Source organism: Canis lupus, chromosome 24 (genome assembly GCF_011100685.1).
Source record: "Canis lupus familiaris isolate Mischka breed German Shepherd chromosome 24, alternate assembly UU_Cfam_GSD_1.0, whole genome shotgun sequence".
Lineage (NCBI taxonomy): Eukaryota > Metazoa > Chordata > Mammalia > Carnivora > Canidae > Canis > Canis lupus.
The window spans coordinates 35,691,837-35,709,077 of record NC_049245.1 but is presented as its reverse complement, the minus strand read 5'-3'; the positions used below and the strand labels follow the sequence as shown (position 1 = coordinate 35,709,077).

The window sequence follows — 17,241 nt, the reverse complement described above, 5'->3', positions numbered from 1 at the left end:
TCTTTCACTCATGCTCAGTCCAATGTGGCAGTGAAACTTCTTGGTCCTTCCAAAATGCCCAGCATCCAACCACAGTGCCTACCTCCATGCTATCACCTTGGTTCAAGTCCCCTCCATCACCTCTCCTGGGATGCTATAAGGGCCCCTGACTGGCTAACTGGGCTCCTTGCTTCCATCCTCATCTGTAGAAACCAACCTGTCCAAGGCTACACTTTTTAAACTTTTCATTTTATTTATTTATTTATTTATTTATTTATTTATTTATTTATTTATAAAGATTTTATTTATTTATTCTTGAGAGACACAGAGAGAGGCAGAGACACAGGTAGAGGGAGAAGCAGGCTCCATGCAGGGAGCCCAATGTGGGACTTGAACCCGGGACTCCAGGATCATGCCCTGGGCCGAAGGCAGGCACTAAACTGCTGAGCCATCCAGGGATCCCCTAAACTTTTCATTTTAAAATTAAACCCAGTTACCAAAAAACACACACAAATGTATAGCTTAGCGAAATATTAGAAATAAACATCCTTTTAACCTGGGCCAAGTCAAGAAATAGCACTTTGCCGGAAGCTCCTCCATGGCCACGTGCCAGTCAAGGCCCTGCCCTCCCTCCAGAGTAGCCACCCCTCTGAGTCACGGTGAACACCCCACTGTCCATCTCCATGGCATCACCAGCCCAGGTGCCTTCTCAGACCCTATGGCTACGTGACTGATTTGGTAGGTCTTGGCATGTGTTTAAAATCTACGGGTTTCCCTTTCATGCCTTCTTTTCCTGAGAATTCCTCTGGACCATGGGACCAGTAGAGTTTTTCACAATCTGGATTCTGGTAGTTCCATGCTTACGGTCAGCTGACACAATCCACCCATTCTCTCCATCCTCCATATTTCTTGAAAAATGGCAGCTGGACCCAAGAGGCTTTCAGAATTCTGTGCGAAACTGAAAAAAAGTTCTGAATTATAAAGGAGGTCTTGGGGAACCGAGGGAGATAAAGTTAGAGGGTTGGGCCATGATGTTCATCCTACCAACCAACGACCGCTGAGAGTTTAGCTGCAGTCATGGTTTCATCTATTTAGCTTGTTCCAACAGAGGAGATCCCCCACGGCAAGCCTGGAGTCATCTCAGTAAGAGGGATGGAGAAGTGCTTCTGTAGGGCTTGAGCCTCTGCTGGGAGATTAAGGAGGCAAGGTCAAGAGGTGAGACCCTTTGGTGGCTGGGTAACTTAAATACTCTTCTCCTGGAGGCAGGAAGATCAAAGCAGGGCTAGAGTTCTCAGTGGTAAAGAAGCCTTCACTCGTGTTAGCAGAAGAGAGGCATGTGCAGTCATTTCTGTGTCCTATTTCTGCCTTATTCCACACATGGTCATGGTATTGCCTTCTCTGAACATATTTGTATTCTGTGAGCATTGTTTCTGCTGATTTGGGAACATCATGACCTAACTGCCAGCTGCCAGCTGCCAGGAGGGTTGTTTATCTTTTTCTCAGTTCCCCTCCAGAATCTAGCAGCAAACACGCCTGATTTTACTCTGTCAGAGGTTATATGGTGGAAGGCCTTGGCTCTTGGTGTGAGGAGGTTTATATCTAACTTGGTAGATAAGAAGAAGCCACCAAAGACATCAGGTGTTGGAGTGATGGAGTTAGAATTGTACTTGAGGGATAGGGTGTTCGTCTTTTAGGACAGAAAAGATTGACCAGAGGTGGTGGTGTCTTGTTAGAGGCAAATATTATGATTGAGGGTGAGAGCCAGTGCTGTGTGAATCAAGGTGCTGGTGTTGGGAATGAAACAGAGATGACAGAGGTATTGAAAGGAGAAAATGGGGACAGGATGTTGGAGGTAAAAGAAGATAGTGTGGCAGGCACTGATGTGCCCTAACCCAACAGCCATCCCCATGTTTCTTGCTAACCAATCCCTGATTGTTTTTTTCGGAAAAATGGAAGAGCCATAAGTTGGTCAAAACCAATCTTGACTCTCCGTGCCCAATATTTCCCAACACCCCTGCAGTAAGGGCTTCCTTGTGGCCTCATTAGGGGACCTAAGAGGATGTGTGATGGAGCTCCTAGAAAAGGTCTGTATCTTTGCAAAAAGGACAGGTGCAAAGAAGATGCTCCCTGAACTGCCCTTTCATTCCTTGTTCTCAGCACAAGTAGAGTATGTAATGCCTAAAGCTGCCCTTCTCAATCTTGTGCTAAATACACTTATTTTTTTTTTTTTTACAAATCATCATTTGTTGGTGTAGCTGTTAGCTGTGGCCCAAAGCATCCTAACTGACACCTGGGAGTACCAAAGATGACTCGAATGTCTTTGAGCCTGGGTGGCTGACCCGATGGCTGAACAGAAGCAGGGGAGTCTGAAAGAGAAGTGGATTGGGGTGGAAGGTGGTAATGTTTGTTGTTTGAATCTTCTAGGTAAAAATTGACAGAGAATCTCAGGATCTGGGGGTTGGGACAGAGGCTTAAGAAGGAGGCTCCCAGTGTCTCTGCCATCTCTGGGAACCTGGTCATCAGCAGAACAGCCCCTGAGGAATGATGGGGCCATTGAGGAAGGAGAAAGAAGATGAGGGTAAAGGGAGCAGACCCTCAGGTTGGGGCCCCAGGAGGGAGGATCAGGAAGGACAGTTCTAGGTGGGGAGTCAAGGAGGGAATGCAGGAGAGTTGGGGGAACCCATGGACTGTTGACCCCTTGACCTCTTACAATAGCCATTCTAACCATTTTAAACAGGAGAAATTTTCCCATTTTTCTACTCAGAAGGATGAAGCTGATACCAGAGCCAGTTCTTGGTCCACTGCTTTCTTTTCCCTTTTCATTCCGAATGAGATGAGAAATCAATGAAGGGTTTTGAGCAGAGGACTCGCGCATCACCCAGACTGCTGCGATGGGGTGAGGAGGGCAGGGTGAGGGCAGGAGGTAAGAGGCAGCAAGAAGGCCATTGTAGAAACAGGTGTGAGATCCAGCAGCTTGGACGGGAGCAGGGGCAGCAGTGGAGGTGGCAAAAAGTGATGGGACTCAGGATATCTTCCAAAAATCAAGCCCACACAACCTCCTGATGGGTTGGACAGGGCTTAAGAGAGAAAGGAAGGGGGATCCCTGGGTGGCGCAGCGGTTTGGCGCCTGCCTTTGGCCCAGGGCGCGATCCTGGGATCGAGTCCCACGTCGGGCTCCCAGTGCGTGGAGCCTGCTTCTCCCTCTGCCTATGTCTCTGCCTCTCTCTCTCTCTGTGTGACTATCATATATAAAAAAAATAATAAAAAAAATAAAAAAAATAAAAAAAGAGAGAAAGGAAGGAGGTAGAGATGACTCCTAGGTTTGGGACCTGAGCAACTAGAAGGCTCGCCTGGCCATTGATTGAGATGGAGAAGAGCAAAGAAGATACAGATTGAGAGGGAGGTATTAGAGTCTCAATTTACACAGGTTACATTGGTGTGTCTGGGCCGCTGAGTGCACTGGTTGGGAGCCCAGAGGAGTGTCAGCCCCAGTGGAAGAGATGTTAATGCCTTCAGCTAGAGAAGATCTCCCAGGGAGACATATGGGTAGTCTTGAGGGAAGAAGAGCTCCTCCCTAATCAACCCAGACCTGGGTTTACTGTATGATCTTGAGTAAATCACACTTGAGCCTCTAGCTTGTCTACAGAAACACGGATGGAAGACTCTGATCTCTGAGATCCTATCTTCTCTGTGACCCTCCGATGGTCCAGGTTGACTGTGGCCTGGGAGCTGCAGACATAGAACAGCTGCTGGCCTCCATCAGCACTGACCCTTATGAGGAAGAAGACCTATGCCTGCATTATCACCACCCTGGACCAAACTCCTGGGCACCTAGAGGGAGATGTCAGACATCTCCAGTTATCCAAGCCATGAAGCTAGAGGCATCAACCAGCAAGACCCCTGACTATCTCCAGTGTTTTACAACAGGAAATCAGAACCATTAGAAAAATCACTCCAGGTAGGACTCTCAGGAGAACCTAGAGTGGCTGGTGGGGTCAGCTCCTTCTGCAGTCACATCACTAGACCGTGTGCCACTTGTTTATCCTCCAGCAGGAAATGGGGGTCTGCAGTCACAGCCAGGGCCCTTCTCCTGGGCATCCTCTCCCTATGAACAAGGATGCAGCCATTCTTCCTCACTGCTGAACACTGTGGATGTCATCATCCACATTATAGGGGGACCAGGCCCTGGTGTGGCCAAGTAAACACCACCTCATTATACAATGTCTTCAGCTGGTGCCTGAGAGGTGGGGCCCTGGGGAATGGGGAAACCTTGCTTTCCAGGTCATGTGGGCTGTTTTTGGAGACAACAGAATGAAATGGAGACTACAACAGATTGGAGGGGTCCAGTCGGTGGAATGGAAACTGCCTGGCACTCAAAAGGTCAAAGTTGGCAGTTATCTAAGCATGTTTTATTGATGAAGGAACAAGGAAACCTATGCCAGCCACCCTCCTGGAGGAGGTGCACATAGTGGTTAGGAGCATGACCTCTGGAGACATACTCCCTTGGCTCAAATCCTACCTCTATCATTTTTCTAACTGCATTACCTTGGATGAGTGACCTAACCCTCTGTGTAGTAGAAGCCCCATATGCAAAAGGGGTACAACAATGGTACCTGTTTCATAGGACTGTTGTGAGGATCACAAGAGTTACCATGGCTGAGGTCCTTAGAACATCGCCGGGGGCACCATGGGTCCTGTATGAATGAGACTTGGTGTTCACAAGGGCAACTCCTTTAGCCAAATCTCAGCCTATGATTTGAAGAATCCCCGGGACATGTATTGACTCAGAGCTCTTTCAATACACGAGAGAAAGACATCAGCTCACACTTCTGTTCTCTGATCTGATCAAGCGAGTAGTTACAGACTAGAAGTCTGCAGTGTGGGCAAGTCAGGGCCAGAAGCACAGAACCTCACAATCAAGATGTGGAGGTGAGAGGTAAACGTGTGACTTGCTGACAGAAAGAGAGGAGTGAGTCATGCTCAGGATAGTGACCAGGACAGTGTCAAAGGGCAGCACGTGATTAACACCCAGATACTTCGACAAACAGTTAGAGGCATAGGATTTGAACAAAGCATCAGTGGACCACCTACTTAGAGAAGACCTCTAAGAACCAACTAGAACTTTCCGAGATTATAGTTGTGTCCAGAAGTCCGATGGGCTACAAAATCCGCATATATTCAGGCAGCCCAGCAAGTCAGTGACAACATTCCCATAAAGAGAAGGATATGGAAAACCTTGAAGTTTGTTGCAAAGGAAAAGAATTTAAGAGGAACTTGACCTACCAGATTTGGTGTTGATACAAGGATAATGACAAGGATTGATGGAACAAATCCAGATGCACAAATTAATGTGCCATCTGTATTAAGAATGGACAGTTAAACCCAAACCAGAAATAAGTCCAATTTTCCATAGCGATGACGATGACATAGGACGCTTAAATGTTACAAGTCTTGGGATCCATATGAATAAAACTATGAAAAGAATGAAACAATAAGATACATAGCACAAAAAAAGGTACATAGTGTATTCCTAGATAGAGTTAATATTGACTAGATATTTACTGCCTCTTTTTTCAATCTATAAACCATGAAGCTCCCCAAAGGTATCATGAGGAAAATGGTCTAAAGTGAATTTAGAAAATTAAGTCATAAAGGTTTGTTTGGTTGTTGTTGTTGTTGTTTTTTTTTTTTTTTTTTTTTTTTTTTTTAGAAAAGAAAGTATGGCATTAGCTCTCCCAGGTACTCTCACACATTGAATTGTGTAATAACTGAAGTGTGGGGCTGATTGGGAACAGAGCAGCAGAGCTTAATAGAAAGTTAGGGAAAAGCCCGACATCGATGTAAGATTTTGCAATGTGACAAAGTTTGCATTTCCATTATTTGGAGGAAGATTCTTCAATAAATGGATAGTCAGACCATTTTGAAAGTGCCTAATGATCTAGATAAAAATATTACATCCAACCCGTATCTCATTACATACATCAAAACACATTCCAGTTGCATGGGTGAATTAAATGTAGAAAACTTCAGTCTTGGAAGAAATAAATGAATGTTTACATAATATTGGGAGCATTTGTAAACAGGACAATAAATGTAGAAAGTAAGGAAAAGTTTATTGAATGTGGAACAAAAAATGAGAAATTTTCTTCTGAAACTCTCAAATTAATTTGTTTCTCAAGTCTATGAACTTAGGCCAAGATATCATTTCCTGCCTTCATTCATTCATTCATTCATTCATTCACCGAGTGCCTACTGTATGGCAGATGATGCTGTGGCCGGTACCAGGGATACAGCAGTCCTTTAGAAAGGACAGACCCCCGGTCCTCCAGAGCTTGCACGTAGTGGGGCAGACAGACTATAAATAGGATAAATAAGTAACATATATAATATGTCAGATTGTGCTCGGATTTCTGAAGCACAATAAGGGAAACAAAGGAGTTATGTTTGGGGAAGAATAGTCTGCAATTTTAAGCAGAGTGCTCAGGAAGGCTTCTCTGCAAAGTAGATATTTGAGCACAAATTAGAGCTCTATGAGGAAACGGGGTGATTTCTGTGGATCAGAGCAAAAATCCTGAGCCAGACCTGTGCCTGATTGAGCTTGGGGACCCTCAAAGAAGCCGGTAAGTGTTGGGGGGAAAGTTGCAAAAATGAAGACAGAGGAAATGTCAGCCCGGGGCTGGGGGCCGATCATGTGGGCTCTTGTCTCTCCGAGGGTCACAGAACAAAATGGTCCTGTAACCGGGGCTCCGAGGCAAGTCACACAATCCCAGGGCTGCTTTACGTGCTCCTGGAGCCCCGCTGGCTCTACCCTATCCATCTGCCTCCACCCTCTTGCTGGAAGCTTGAGTCAGCACCAGGAGTGGGGGGAGGGCTCAGCACCCCACGGGACCATGTGATTTATCCCCCAAACTAGATCCTCGCTGAGCATGAGTGGGGCACCATTAATGATGACTCTGGGCAAAGTGGGACTTGTCGCCTCCCTAACTGGATGCTGCATTTGCACAGCACCGTACATCAAACTGAGGAAATGGCATCATGTGCACAGAGAATGCAGACAGGTTGGTGATTCAAAGGGCTGGAGCCCCGGCTGGAACCCCCTGCTCTTTCTCTGGGCCTCAGTTTTGCTCATTTGTCAAATGTGTCAAGCAATAACCATCCCTGCCTTTCAGGGTCCTCTAGAGATGCAGTGAAGAACGCATGAAAAGCTCCTCGAATTGCCTGGTGTGTGTGTTACGCACTCTGCAAGGACTGGCTTTGGTGGCCTGGGTCCCGGTGGGTCTGGAGGGTCTGAAACTGAAGTGTGGGCTGGGCTATGCTTAGAGGACTCGGTGTCCTCAATTTTTCCACCTTCCGCCAAGGAAGGCTGGTGGCCCCTTTCCTCCAAAGTCAGCGACATCAGGCTGAGTCCTCCTCAAGCTGCCGTGCCTCTGGCTCTCCCTCCCCTGCCCCCCCTGCAACCACTGGCAGGGACCCTTCTGATGACACTGGGCCCACCCAGATAACCCAGGGCCGGCTCCCCCTTTGAAGATCAGCTGATTAGCAACTTAATTCCATCAGCGATTGAATTTCCCTCTGCCAGTGTGACCCAGCATCTCCAGTCTCCAAGGATGAGGATGCAGACATCTGGCAGGAAACCCATTATCTCCCTACCACGGGGTAACTGAAACCAAATCCCCTCCTCCCATTCCGCAGCGGGGAGCACTGAGGTTCCTAGAAGAGGAAGTATACTGTCCAGGCACTACCCCTGCTCGGTGCAGTGAGCAGACTCCTTCCAGAAGTCCCCACTCCCAGGCAGAGAAGATCCTGCGTGACACCGTCTGCAGCCGGGGTATCGGGAGAGACTGCCACATGCCTGGGTGGCAGCACCTGCTTCATCTCCTGAGCGGCTCAGCCTGGCTTCTTTCCTCTTGGTAGGAGGAGGTAAGAGCAAACCCAGGGACAGTCCGTGACTTTCTCTGCTGCTGGAAGTCACGTCAAGTTCAACAGTAATAATCGCAGAGGCACCCTTCCCAAATCGCAGATTCATTACAGAAAATATTTCAAAATAAATGTCTAGTTCCCGCCCCTCGAATAGAAAATCGATACTGCCGTGGTGCTCAGGGCAGATGGCCGAGACAGGAGCCGGTTTCGTGGGACTCCCCCATCTCAAAGGTCACTCGGGAGCCTTCATCATGAGGACACCCCCCCACACACACACCCGGGCTGGGGAGGGATGAGGAGGTGCATAATTTATACACATAATTATCCTCATGGAGCGAACAGATGGGAGACTTTCTCCAGGGGACACAGTGTACAACGTCCCATTTCTCACTGGGCAGCAGGGACAGTTCCAATTAACCAACTTCCCGTGAACCGGCCGCCAGCAGGACTCGGGGGAGGGGAGGAGCAGGAGAAAAATGTGCAGCATTTGCTCTGGCATCTGGCGGAGCTCGGGGTCCCCGCTTGAGAGCTGAATGCTCTCCCTGGTTAGAAGCCCTGAGCTCGGGTCCCCGCACTTGGGGGCTGCCCACAGGGTCCCTCCTCCCCTCAGCCAGGAGGCCGGTGCAGATGGGAGTGCCCTGCCCCTGCCCCTGCCCCTGCGTGGGAGCTCAGGAGCCCCAGAGGCTCTGCTCCTGACCTGAGGGATGTGGGGTGTACCCGGAGGGGCGGCAGACAGGTGGACACGAGTGCCCTGGGACTCGGGGAGCGGGAGACAGGTGCACCTGCGCGGGATGCACCCCAGGTTCCCAGGCCTGCCGAGGGCCACACCTAGCTGTGACCTTGGGCCCCTCATGACACCCTCTGAGCCTCGGTTCCCCTGACCGACAAAGACGTGAGGTCAACATGGCCTGAGAGAGCTTGGAGGAATGGCCGAGAAGACACACGTCGGGTATTTCATGATATCCTTTTTCCTCTTCTTTTTCACCTTATTATCTCAGAAGTGGGGCGCAGCCCACTGACATGGGGTAAGTGGGGTGCATTTACGGTGGGGCTGCAGGCTGAGCTGTGAAGGAGAGTGTGGCGGATGCCGCTAGGTGCCTTCTAAGTGTCCACTGGTCCCCCCCCAGCCATCGGGCCCGGACTCTGTTCAAGCAGCGCCGCCCCAGCTGAGACACCTCCTCTCCCAGACCCCCTTGCAGCAATGGGGCCACATGACCCCCTCTGGCCAAGGAAACATAAACAGATTCTGCATTCTCAGGAATGGCCTGCGGCTTCCGTGCCAGAGGAGCCCCCCAGCTCCTCTTCCCTCCCTCCCGCCTGGAGGGGAAGCCGCCCCTTTAGGATCGGAGGCTGATGAGCCCGTGGCTGACTGAGGATGCAGAGCCAGGAGACGGAAGAGCCGGGCCCCCGAATGCGAGTGATTGATCCACACTGGCTCCGCACTGCCTGCCTCTGGGCTGCTGGTGATGTGAGCAAAACAAACCCATCTTCATTTAAGTCACCCTTAGTCGGCTTCCTGTTACTTGCAACTGAAAAGAGTCCTAAATGATACTGATGGTTTGTCACAGTGGTGCTGAGGAATGGGACAGGCATTCGTGCAGGAGGAACGGCAGGAGCAAGTGGAGGAGAGCAGAGGCACACAGAGACGGCGCGGAGACCAGGGCTGCTGCTTCTCCACCGTCCAGCCAACTCCGGATGACCAGTCGTGGCAGCCTGAGGGGAAGCCTTCCGGAAGATTCCAGCGAAGGATTCCAGAGTTCTAAGAAAACACCGAGAATGGGCAACCTCTCCTGTCTCCTGTCTTTCAGACATTCTTCACATCTGGAACTGCGGGCAGCCAGCTCGTTGTCAGGAGGGGACTTGGCCTGAGGACAAAGCTCATGTCCCAGAGATCCCAGAACAGAAAGCGGGAGAGACCCAGATTCCTTAACGCTATCCCTGAGCCACTGTATTACGCCCACTGCAGCTGCCTCAACTCCTGGGTAAATAATAATCACTGAAGTCATCCTTGTTGAAAATGAGTGGATTTCCAAAAAAAAAAAACAGAAAATGAGTGGAGTCGGGTCAGCCAAAATCATCCAAATGGACGCTTTGTATTTGAGGGAAAAAAAAAAAAAAAAAAGATGCATTGATCATCATCAGCTAACTAGGCTGATAGCATCTGGTTGTTTTAAGTTACTGCGTACAGGGCTTTCTTTAGTATTCCAGAGTAGATCATAGCACTCGCTTCAGGGCAAGACTTTGCCAGTCTTTGATTAAGTCTGTGTCGCTTGTCAGGCTCACAGCTTGATGGTAAGAACGTGGACCGTGGGCCAGACTGCCGAACTAGGATTCCTGTTTCTGCCAACTTCTTGCTTTATGACCTTGAATGAGTGGTTTAAACGCCCCTAAAACCTTGCTTACTTTAAAACCAGAGATAATACTAGCACCTCCCTTGTGAGGTGGTTGTAAGGATTAAATAACATAATACACGGAAAGAACAATCTGTGGCGCATGGTAAGTGCCACGGAAGAGTAAGCTGTGGTCGTACTGATACCGAGGCAAACAGCATTGCTGATTCCAAATGTTTTTCTGCTGTTATAGCAATAATATTCCCATATTACAGATAAGGAAATTGAGGTTCAGAGAACTAAACGTGTTTGCCAGGGGTTCGAACAAATGCTAAGTGGAGAAGCTGGGATTTAAGCCCAGGCAGTGGGGCTCCGGGGCCTGATCTCCTAACCACTGTTCCACTCCAGATCCTTTGCGTGGTGGTCAGATTGAATAAAGCAGACAGCTAACCAGGATGGCCGTGACGCAGGCTGGAATCGTATGGTCAAGCACCAGCAACAACGGCATGTTCCTTCGTTGCCAAGCTTGTCACGGCTTTCCAGCTCCTGTCATTTCAAAGCACCGTTATAATTTCTCTTTTGCATTTTGGAGCCACTGAAAGGGTCAGCAGGCTCACTCACAGATATAGAGGGAATCTAGCCAAGTCCCCACCATCTGGCACCACCCAGGAGACAGCATATGCTGTGGCGCTCTGCATGCAGCATCCCTCCAAATGCCTCCAAATGAGATCCTAAATGCCCCCCAGCCAAGCGCAGGTGGTCCCTGAGGCCCCTGCTGAGAAGTGCCAGTCCCCTACAGCTGATCGGTTCCCCCATGCCCTCGGTCTTCTGGGGCTTTCCTGAGCCAACAGCCCAAAGGGGACCGCTTGGAAGAAAACACTCTTTTTCTTTTTCAGGCTGAAACAGTGCCCTTCAGGCAGGAGGTATGGAAAAATAACTGACATGAGACCAGACTTGCAAGCACGGGGCACGAACATGGCACCTACCATGTCCAGGCACTGTACACGGTGCCAAGAACACAAAGATAAATAAACCCTGGTTCATGCCCTTAAGATGCTCACGGTGTAGAGAGCAAGACAGACAGCAAACAACTAATGAGAGCTCTTTACTGAGCACTCGCCACGTGCCAGACACAGTTTCAAGCATTAATCTGTTTGGTCTCCACATCTACTCAATGAAGTGTGTCCTTTTAGCATTGTTATTTCCCCTGGGAAACTGAGGCATACACAGGGAAGTCAGGCCACTGGCTCAAGGTCACACGGCTGGCTAATCGGTAGCTAGAGCCAAGTCTGCACCCGGGGCCTCTGTCTCCAGATTCTGCTCCCTCTAGGATTCAAAGGAGGTGTGGGATGTGCTCCAGGTAAGGACTGGATGAGGGCATCCTGGGGCCCCGACTGGGAAGCAGTGAATTCTCCCCATTGGGGAGGGGAAGAGGAGTCACGAGAAGTAGGCAGACACAGACTTTGCCAGATGGTGATGATGAAGATAATAGTAGCTAACACTTACCGTGCGCTTACTCAGCCGAGTTTACCCAGTGATTCCACACAACACACCAATGATGGTAAGAGGGTCACCATCATCAGGCGAGGTTATAGAGGGGACAGCCAAGGCACAGAGAGTTTGGATGACTTGCCCGATCTCAGGTGAATGGGGAGAGGCAGGGCCAGGACTTGAACCCAGGGAATCTAGCCTCAGAGCCTGTGATCTCACCACTAGACCAAAGGGACAGGGACATAGTCCAGGGACAGGAAGGTTCTCCGGGCAAAGGAGGGAACGTGAGATGGTGCCTGGCCTGGGTAGGGCATGAGTCACAGTGCCCAGCATGGTGAGGGGGTGGACTGCAGGTGGAGAGACATTAGTGGGGGAGAGGATGCTGAGAAGGCCTTGGATTCAGCCTAAAAGGAGACGGGAACTCGGCTGAACATGGCTGAGGGATGTCAACTGCTTCTCCACATCAGGATCACGTCTGGTGTTCAGTGGGGATCCGAGTTCCAGTTGTGGCTCTGGTAAACATGTGACTATATGACTGAGACTCAGCTTGCTATTCTGCAAAGTGGGTGTGCATCACAGCTTATAGGAAGATGAAAACTCCAGTGCACAGAATGGGGTAAGGGGATGAGAAGCCAGGAGTCCAGGCTTGGGGTACCCTTGGAGTACAAAATGTGAGCTGGGGCGCCAGGCGTGAAGCTGCAGAGGGACCTGCAGGGCGAGGTGGGTGGGGAAGCAATGGGTGCCATTTAGGTGGGAGAATGATGGGGTTTGTAGCAGGCAAGCTTCTTAGCCACAACCGACAAACTCCACTCTGACTGGTTTATTAGAAACTGAAGTCACTTAAAAGAGAGCATGCAGCACAGAGAATTTTCCAAAGAATCAGAAAGCCAAGAGCAGGAAATACACAACCGGAAGCTGCACCTGACCTCGGGGCGCTGGAAACCAGAAAGTGCACTGCGCTCCCCTCAAAGGACCGGAGGCCTCCACAGTCATGTTGAGCAAAAACTCAATTCTCCCTGCTTCTTCCCTTCCTGAGTGTAGTCTCAAATGAGAGGATCTGACTGGAGAAACTCAAGTCACATGACAGCCCCTGCAGGAAGGGAGGCTGGGAGGATGCCGTTGGAGAGGTGGGAACTGCGTCAGGGGAAACTCTCCACACGCAGGTTGGGCAGCCTCAAAAATTCTCCAGTATAACCTTCCATGGTCCAATTTGCCTTGCTGTAGGATCTCTCCAGCAGGATCCTGGAGCTGGGATTTTAGGACAAGACTGGAGACCAAGAAGACCAATGGGAATCAGCAAGAGGCAACAGAGACCTGAACCTGGGCCATGGTAGCCGAAAGGCTGAGAAGGGGGCGGTCCTACAAAATATTTAGGAATTAGAATCAGCAGGACTTGAAAATGAGGAGTTAAAACCATCAGAGGCCCACAAATGGAACGCAAGGGATCGCCAACCCTTGAGAGCATTGCAAGAACACCTCTGCAGGGACGGACGCAAAGTGTCAGGGTGGCTGACTTTCAGGCAAAGAAGATGGGGTGAGTGGAAAACAGGGTGCGGGGAAGGGCATCAATGGTTTTATTCACCATGCACCGGTCTTCTTTGAACTCTCTGCAACAGGGATGTGCTCCTCAGCCCTCATTCTTTTATTCTTCTTCTGCTCAGATAGTGCCCTTCCAGGAAATACTAGCCACAGAGGCTCGGCAGGGATGGGCCCCAAGATCCTTGGGGGAGATGAGATCTGTGGTTCGTTCACTTTTTTTTTTTTTTAAGATATTGTATTTATTTATTCACGAGAGACACACAGAGAGAGAGGCAGAGACACAGGCAGAGGGAGAAGCAGGCTCCATGCAGGGAGCCCGACATGGGACTCGATCCCGGGACTCCAGGATCACGCCCTGAACCGAAGGCCGACGCTCAACCACTGAGCCACCCAGGTGCCCCTGTGGTTCATTCAACTTTTAATTCCACCTAAAAGGAGGGCTGGCTCACCCCGGGCACTCAGTGGCCATTCATCAGGGAATGAGCCATGTGTCCTGGAGCTAGGACTTCGAGGCCACTTCCATTGGAGAAAAAAGGAACAAGAGAAAAGTTCTGTATTCCCAGCCCCGCTTTTAGGCAAGGGTGTTCATGAAAGAACAAGCAACGTTTTCTGATTCATCAGTGATGCCAGTCAACCGGCCTACGGGTTGGGGGTGAGGTAGCGCCAGAGCCAGGCCCTTTCCTCACTGGCCCTGACCACATTTTCAATCCACCAAAAGATTTAAGGTTTGGCAGCAAAATGGGAGAAGCGTCCAGGGTCCGGCTCCGTTGTTTGGCGGCCGTGGGACGCAGGGCAAGTTTACTTCACAGCTGGGTCCCAGCTCCATGCTTTGTAAAACAAGGAGGGCGGTCACCAAGCCAGTGTCTGGGCTGGGGGGTCACGTGAGGTGACGCACACGCGCACTCAGCAGACAGCCTAACATGGTAAGCACGCTACGCTAACACTCACCATTGCAAGCTTTTTCTTACGAACTCCTGCCAAGCTAGTCATGCCTCTCGGGTTTTGTGCCTGCTGTCCCTTCACCTTTCCTTGTAGCCCTTCCGTGCGTGTAGCTCCTTCTCAGCACATAGGTTTCAGCTCCAATGTCACCTCCTCCGACCACGGAGACTAAAGCGGCCCCTCCCACCAGAGTGCCCGTCTGAGTCTTTCCGGGGACTTACCGCTCTCAGAAAATAGCATCTTTACTTTTATCACCTGTTTATCAGCTGTCTTCCCACACTAGGAATGTCACCGCGCGAGGGGAGGGGCTGGGACGGGTTGTCCCACGGCCTGATCTCCGAGCTGGGGACAGTGCCGGGCCCAGAGAGGGCAAATCATTTGCACCTGGTGAAGGATGGGCAGAGCTTAGACTCGATTCTTTCCTGCCCTGTGTCCCCGGGGTCTGGTCTTCACGTCATTCTCCTAAAGGGCATTGGCATGGTTGAGGGAAATTCTCTGGATTCTTCTCTGCCCACCCCTGTTTTAGCTGCTGTAGATGTGTGGCTGCAGAGACCCAGGACAAGATTGGCCTAAACACAGTAGAAGGTGATTTCTCTCTCTCATGCATGTAGCAGGGAAGCTCCTCGCTGAAACGTAGTCAGGGGCCAGGCTCCTCGGTCCCCTGGTTCCCCCATCCATAGGGCACCTACCTTACCCCATGGCCTATGATGGGCCCCCGTCACACCTGGACACCACCCGAGGAAGGGAAATGATGAAGGACCCCAGAAGGAAGTTGTGTTCACCACTTCTGCTCAGTCTGGTTGGCCAGAGGCTGGTCACAAGGACACAAAGACAACAGGGAGGCTGGGAAAGGCAGTCCTCACTCTGCACAGCCAGGAGGCCAGTGAGAAGTAGGGAGCACTGTCACTGTGGGACAGAAGTGGATCACAGAGGATGGCCAGTCTCCAACCCACTTCCCCCTTACCCTTCTGGGGGACGACTGTCAAATCAATGCCCTTGTGAGAAGTGAGAAGAGAGAATGGGCCGAGGAGGGGTGGCCAGGGGTCTTTCCCACATGAGCAGGGGGGGGGCAGGTTCAAGCCTCCCCTTCTTACCTCTCCCTGCCTGCTCTTACTGTCCCCTCCAGCCCCACTTGGGGGTGGATCCGAGTTTCTCCTGCCGCCGGGGTCAGAGTAGAGCTGACCTCCCCTCTCCCAAGGCTGGCAAAGGCCCTTGTATGTCTCAGCCCAGGCACTCGGGCCCTGCTTCTCCATCCCAATGCCACTCAGTGCCACTAGGTCACACCACCTGGCACGGACCCTCAGAAGCTCTCCACTGCCAGTGCTGGGCGGCTCTGCCAAATGCCAGCCTCTTGGCCAGAGAGAGGACAGTGCAGCTCTTTGGGCTTCTTGGGGCAGAGTGGGCTGCTTGTCAGGGCGGGTGTGGGCATGCAACCAAATCACAGCGTGCCTGGGGACAGCTTCTTGGGGCAGTGCCAGGTTGCATAGGGATGTGTTCACGGGAGCCCTGCCCCTCATTCCTCAGATACTACAGAGAATGTGTTTCTACTGTCCACTGGCAACTGCCTTATTCTTCTATCTGAGCTCAGGCATCTGTTCCAACAGGTCCGAGAAGGAAGGAGCCCATGGAAAAGCCTTGATGTCTTTCCCTGCCCTGCACACATCCCCCATTTGTGGAAATGGCGATTGGCTTCTCCTCTGGAGAACCACCCACCCATCCCCCATTCTCAGTCCCCGTAGTTGGGATTGGGCTGACCCCGTCCCTACCTCCACAAGTGAGCGTGAGACCAGGGCAGGCCCACTCAGAGATTTCCATTCTCCTGGACACGCTTTGAATCAAAGACAGTCACAATGACCAGGTCAGGCTAACAAGAGGGTGGGCTGAGAGGTTTGCTAGAAGCCTTCGAGCTCCCTCTTGTTTTTCTAGAGTGCCTGACCTGTAAGATGTAACCTGAGCTCATGGCAGCCATCTCGGCCATTAGGAGAGAAAAGCCTTCCTACTAACTGAGCCAGAAGAGATGAAAGAAAGGCGGAGAGATGGAATGCACAAGGCAGACGCCCCGGTCCAGCTGTACCTGAACTCCACTTATCCCTCGATGCTTTCATCACGAGATCCAATGGATTCTTTGTTGTAAGACAACAAAGACTACATACTAAGGTAGAATTTCAAGATACTACTTAGAAATAGTATCTTGTCACCTGAAACTGAAAGCTTTCTACTATGGCTTTACTTCCTGGATCCGTAGAGTAGCACACAGGGCGTGGGGAGACGCTGTGAGGACATCCACTGGCCCTGGGCTCCACCCGGCTGGTCACCTGCCCTTTAACAGCCCGTCTGCCCTGCACTGCCCAGCCTCCTTTCCTCAGCCTCTGCCCAGCTACTTCCAACCTGTTTCTCACTCCCTCTCCTCCCCTTTGTCCATCTGAGCCTGAGACCCCTTCATAGCCCCCAAGACAACTCCACAGCTCCCGAAGATGAGTATTGTGATATGCGGCAGAACGCCAACTTCTTAAAGCTTTTTCTCTCTCTCTTAAGCCAAAACATATTAAAATTTTAATTAAATTTTATATTGCAGTAAAGTATACATTATGTAAAGTTTGCTATTGAACTATGTCTAAGTGGCATTAAATGCATTCACGTTGTTATGCAACCATCACCACCGCCCACCTCCAGAACTCTCTTCATCTTGCAAAGTGGAGACTCTATCCCATTAAACAACAACTCCCCATTCTCCCTTCCCAGACCCCGGGGCAACCACCCATTCATCTTCTTTCTGTATGAATTTGACTGCTCTAGGTACCTCATAGTATTTATCCTTTTGTGACTGGCTTATTTCATTTAGCATCACATCCTCAAGGTTCCTCCATGCTGTAGCCTGGGTCAGAATCCCTCCCCTCTGCTTTTTTAGGACAGAATAATATTCCATTCTACGGATAGACCACATTTTGTTTATTCATTCACCTGCCGATTGCCACTTGTTACTTCCACCTTTTGGCCATTGTGAATAAAGCTGCTATGATCCTGTGCATACAAATACCTGTTC

At 50.4% G+C, this 17,241-nt stretch overlaps 1 long non-coding RNA gene across 1 annotated transcript; it reads left to right on the top strand.

The window, feature by feature from the left end:
* The first annotated feature begins 4,468 nt into the window (after positions 1 to 4,468).
* On the top strand, positions 4,469 to 16,695 carry LOC119865557. The gene is made up of 3 exons (XR_005377397.1): positions 4,469 to 5,494; positions 7,672 to 7,899; positions 16,125 to 16,695. It is a non-coding gene; the product is annotated as an uncharacterized LOC119865557 (long non-coding RNA).
* Positions 16,696 to 17,241: the final 546 nt, after the last annotated feature.